This window comes from Rattus norvegicus, chromosome 13, assembly GCF_036323735.1.
Source record: "Rattus norvegicus strain BN/NHsdMcwi chromosome 13, GRCr8, whole genome shotgun sequence".
NCBI lineage: Eukaryota > Metazoa > Chordata > Mammalia > Rodentia > Muridae > Rattus > Rattus norvegicus.
In genome coordinates this window covers 46324990-46330989 of record NC_086031.1, presented here as the reverse complement: position 1 = coordinate 46330989, position 6000 = coordinate 46324990, and positions in this window count along the sequence as shown.

Here is a 6000-nt window from a genome sequence, read left to right as displayed (position 1 = left end):
AGTGGGCAAAAATTCTAGTAAAACATCTTCCCTTCTATATCAGAACAAAAGTCATTTGGACTTAAAAGTGTAGCTTGTTGGAAGTGTGCATGCTTAGCATGTAGGTTGGACCCCCAGCAACCGTCAAAAATAGATTTAGGGTCTGGGAAAACAGCTCAGACAGTCAGAGTGCTTGCTTTTCAAGCATGAGGGTTTGAGTTCAAATGCCAAGCACTCGTGTAAAAAGCTGGGTGTGTCTGTGGCCCTGTAACACCAGGACTGTGGGAGGCAGATGGAGAATCATTGGAGCTCGCTGCCTGCCAGCCTAACTTTGGGTTCAGTGAGACCCTGTCTTAAGGGAATAGGGAAGAGAGCAACAACCAAAGTACCAATGTGCTCCTCTGGTCCCCACATACTTACACGTGACTATGTACATCGATCCACTCACATGAGTACCCACACATGCATGTTCTCTCTCTCTCTCTTTCTCTCTCTCTCTCTCTCTTTCTCTCTCTCTCTCTCTCTCTCTCTCTCTCTCACACACACACACACACATACACACACAACATACACGCACACATACACACATACACATACACACATATACACACGTACCACACACACATACACACATACACACACACACACATACGACTCAGTGAGAGGAGCAGCATTGTTTTTATTCTCTCTCTCGTGTGTGTGTGTGTGTGTGTGTGTGTGTGTGTGTGTGTATGTATGCATACGTACCATGTGAGTGCCTGGTGCCCTTGGAGGCCAGGAGAGGGTGTCAGATTGTCTGGAATTGGACTTATAGACAGTTGTGAGTCATCACGTAGGTGCTGGGAACTGAACCTGGGTCTGATGTAAGGACAAGTGCTCTTAGTGGCTGCACCACCTCTCCAGTCCCTTATTCTGCATAATCATGTGAATATTTTCTTTTCATAGCCAGGCTCTCACTCCGTAGGCCAAGTTAGCCTCAGACTTGTGATCTCCCTGCCTGTTCCTCTCCAATGCTAGGATTACTAACATGTACCATGTCAGGCTCTACTTTTAATTGTTTTCCTTCTGGTTTTTGAAACAGGGTTTCTCTGAGCAGCCCAGGTTGTCCAAGAACTTGCTCCGTAGACCAGGCCAGATTTGAACTTGTAAAGATCCACCTGCTTCTGCCTCCTGAGTTCCGGTACTAAAGGTTTGTACCACCATGGCCCAGTGAACTTTTTATATCATAGGGAAAGAAGCTTAGTCTGTGTCACTCTGAAACGATTCCTGAAGCTACACTTGGAAAGCAATAGTAATATAAAACCAGCGACTTACTTGCTGATCAATATTTTTTTTTCCTTAAGTTAGTCAGGAATGGGAATTACACAATTCCACACATACAATTTAACATGAGTTTTTAAAAAAGGGGTCACATTTCTAAGGTAGCTGTTGAGGACCTGGGGAGGCTGAGTCTGGATCTTGCTTAGAGCCACAGAGGGGAGGGAGAAACTGATCTAGGGAGACAGACTCTCTCAAGGGGCCTGGTCATGGGACACAGATGGTAAAGTGGTCCAATTGGACTCAGCGGAGGCGGAGGAGAGGGGTCTGTAATGAAGACATATTGCCTGCCAAGCATCTTTAGGTGCTGTGACCTTTATTTCTTGCAGCCACACGTGAATGTGAGGGGACTGTGGAAATGGCTTTAAGGTGTCAGAGCATGCTTTGTGGAAGATACAATAGGCACTGAAGAGAGTCAGGTCCTCTAGGCAGCAGGAACAAGAGAACAGTCACACTAGCCAAGGCCAACAGAGCTATCTGCTTGCTGCCCACCTCAAATGTCTGGCGAGGAAGGGATTAGCCTACTCTACCCACCCATGTCTGACACGGGCATGTCCTCCGATGGCAGTAGCCAAGGGAAAGCAAGGTGACACTGGTTGTGAGGAAGGGTACAGGTCTATGAGCGCCACTTGTCACCAGCTAGACTGTGGGGCCTAGCATCCGGATGGGCGAGCTGACCTATCCAGCACTGCATTTACGCAGGGGTCCCCTTACTAACAACAGATTTGAACATCTTACCACATGCTCTGTCCCCGGTCCCCACCCTTAGCACCCCCATCCCTGTATTGTTAACTATCAGCCTCTGGGTGTTGGTTTTATAGCTTCTGCTCTGCATAAATTCATGGAGGGAGGGGACCACTTCTGTGTTTTCTGTGGCATCAAGAACAATAGTCCGGTCTCAGTCAGTGTTGATGGGTTTATTAGGTAACGAGTTGTCTCTTGTTTCTCAGATTCCCTTTTACAAGGGGCTGGGCTGGCTGGTGGAGGAGGCCCTTCACTGTTGGCTTACCGAGTGCCTGTTCTCGCTCCTTAGTCTGGCCTCGGTGATGTCTTGCTTACAAAGCACTCTCACGTGCTGTCGTCTCCCTTAATGCTTGCAACAACTGGATGGGTGTGAAGGGGACTCTGAAAGTGACTCTGAGTCACTTTGTCATGCTTTGTAGAAGAAAGGATGTGCTAACACAGAAGTTGCTGTGGTGGCATTGAACAGCCTGGGGTGAACCTGATGGCTGTGCTGGGATAAGGGCTGGCACCACCACCCAGGACAGCTCTCGGCACCCAGCATCCCGCTGTCTAGGTGACACTCTCCCATTGCATTTGAGTTTCCTTTGAATGAATGTCCCCAGCAGTGGACGTGGTACAGTAGCTTCAAGTATCAGGTTTTGGCTGCTGTTATGTTGTTCAGGCTAAATCGGTGCTCATGACCTGGAGTGGGTTTTTTTTTTTTTTTTTTTTTTTTTTTTAGGAGGCCCAAGTAGGCCTATGGGCAAGCCCAGTTGTTGATTAGCAAAATTTCAAGGTGAATGCAGACGCCACCTTGAATCATCCATAGCTTTGCCAAATCCGCAGAGGACTGGTCACCAGGGTGGGAAGCAGGTCAAGCTGGGAGTCCCTTCGCAAGGAGGGGCTCCTGGCAGAGGACGGACTGCTTCGGAGCATGAGGTGAGGCTGCACCAAGCAGAGATAGTGGTGAACAGTTGCAGCCAGAAGTCCCAAGGCGAGCAGTATCGGACAAGTTCAGACTCCAGCCCCAGAGCTTTGAAGGATGACAGCTCCCTCCGCCTGGCCTGCTTGGTCAGCTTGGCTGGAGGAGCTGAGCACCCACAATCCAAAGTCCAAGCAGTGCAGCCTGGAGACAGACTCAGGGGAGGGGAGGACGCAGGGGGAGGGGGGAATCCTGCTTGTTGGGTCCCCACCTCCACAGACACACTGTTGAGCACATTTCCATCAGGAAATGGGGGCTTAGCATGCGGAGCTGGGAAAGCCCTGTGTTTACAAGGGAAGCTGAGTCAGACTGGTCTATCTTTTAAAACATTCAGCTATTTCTAGAATCTCATTCCGTCAACGCCGATTCCTTCCTCTTCCCAGGAACTCCCTGGCAGGGAGAGAGCAGAAGGCCGAGACTGCCTTTTTTTGAAGACTAAAACCTAAAGAGTTAGTGTCCATTTATGGACTAGAAGCCCCTTCCCCCGTTAAGGTGACTCATTCTCCCAGCTTGTCCTAAATCTCCAGACAGAATGGAGGGGGGCCGGGGCAGGGGGACTTTGAGGTGGGATTAGCCTAGGAAGGGAGCGGGATGCTGGAGAAAGAAGATTGAGGAGGAAATGGGTTCAGATCCAAAGGGAGCTAGAGAAAGCTTGGGTCTCTAAGAAAACTGTGGTTCTAGATCCTCTATAAGCCCTCTACTGAGTACTTGTCAGTAGGACCAGAGTCATGGCCCTTGTGAACACTCAGCCTTTAGGTCTCTTTCCAGATAGCAGTCTGTGAACAGCCTCCTCAGAGGACTGAACAGAGGATTCTGAAGTGCAGAGATGACCAAAGATGACCCGAAATTATTCAGTCCCAGCCCCTCTGTGTACAGCAGCACCTGTCCCTGTCCTAAGGACCAAGGCTAGAGGCAGAGCCTGGAGACATTTCTTAAGTTCTTAGGGAATCCAGAAGCCTTTGTGACTGTGGGATTTCAGGCTTGAGAGTGAGAAAATGTTAGCATAGCCCTCCTCGTATAGATGAAGAAGCCAAGTCTCATGAAAAACTACACAAAGGACGATACACTCCCCAACTTTCTCCTCTTGTCCTTCAGAGAGAGCCTTTCAAGGTTTCTCAGGACAGTGGTGACTCTGCCCCTGTCTTCAGCTCAGCACTGCCGGCCTCCCCAGAACAGAACAGTACAGGCAAGCTTAGGAGGCGACAGCGTTTCAGCTTTGGAAAGATCTGCCTTCCAGTTTAATACAATCTCAAAGTCTTAGAATAGGAAGGGGCACCAGACAACCATAGTCTACTACTATCTTACTTCCTGGACTCAGAGGTCTGCATCAGCCCAGGTTTACCCCACTCCTCCTCAACCCTCCAGAAAAACTGTCAGTTCCCCCTGTTTACCCGTTCAGACTATACCCCCAAATTTGATTGCTCCCGTTTCTGTGCTGCTGCAACTCTGGTCCAAACCCCACCATTTTCTTTCAAAAGTGGTCTTCTGCTAGGTTCCCATCAAGTCTGCCACTGCTTTCCTCATTAATCAGCTAGAATAATTTCATTTAATTTTATCAGTGTGTGTGTGTGTGTGTGTGTGTGTGTGTGTGTATGTGTGTGTGTGTGTGTGTGTGTGTGTGTGTGTGTGTGTGTGTATGACAGCTCACATGTGGAGATCAGAGGACAACTTCCGAGAGTCATGTCTCTCCTTTCTACCACATGGACCTCGGGATCCTTCTTAGGTGGTCAGGCTCTGTAGCAAGCACTTTTACTTGTTGAGCCATCTTGCCTGCTGGCAAGACTCTTTTTAAAAGTCTGTTAAGTCGGGGGCTGGAGAGATGGCTCAGTGGTTAAGAGCACCGACTGCTCTTCCTGAGGTCCTGAGTTCAAATCCCAGCAACCACATGGTGGCTCACAGCCATCTGTAATGAGATCTGATGCCCTCTTCTGGTGTGTCTGAAGGCAGCTACAGTGTACTCATACAATAAAATAAAATCTTAAAAAAAATTAAAAAAAAAGTCTGTTAAGTCATTTCAGTCTTTAGCTCAGCACCTCTCAATGATTCTGTTTCCCCCAGAATAAAAACGACGGCCTTAGAATGGTCAACAAGGTGCCATAGCTTCCATCCCGTGGCTTCTCTCGGCCCCTCTTCCTGCAAATCTTTCGTGCCCTTTGCTCCAGCTTCACTGGAGCGTTCAAACACCCATGAGGGCATAGATTGCTGTCAGTTTTGTTCGTAAATGTATCCCCAAAGCTGGGCATGGTGGAGGAATGCCCTACAGACCAGGCTAAGAGAGAGCCTTTCAAGGTTTATCAAGACAATGCTGACATCACCCCTGTCTTCAGCTCAGCACTGCCGGCCTCCCGAGAACTGGAACTACAGAGTGAGAGCCCGCCTTAGAAACAAAACCAAGACCACACCAAACCCAAACACAAACGTACTAGAAGGCACTCGGTAAATTAAAAAAAGAGAAAAGAAAAACGTTTTTGTTGAAGCCCTGAAGATGGACTCTAGGGCCTCGCTCACGCCAGGCAAGTGCTTTCTGGCTGATCTACAGCCCCAGTTCCAATAACTGGTAATTCAATACATGGTAATCAATTGAGCAAGTGGCACATAGCATGTAAGAGATGATCAAGCTACATCTGGCATTCAGAGGTCCAGCCATTGGCTTTGGTCCTGCCCCAGGCTTTGCCAGCCTGTACATCCATCCTCTTCCAGAAAACTAGCCTGACACCTAGTATGTGGTCCCAACACTTCCCTCCTTCTGTTTTAAAACCTCATACCACTCAGCCAAACCGCTGTCCTTGATCCGCCCTGTTCTCTAAAGACACAATCTAGCAGGCAGTCAGAGTTCAGATTCCCACTCCTGAAGTCTGCGTATTTTCTTCTGGGGGAGTGGGGTCTGCTGCTTCCCACATTTCTACTGTTTTTCTCCTCTTACTCTCCCCCTTCGGGATGGGACAGAGGGAGACGGAAGGGTCATCGGATCTTGGGCCAATGTGTCATGGGAGTTTCCC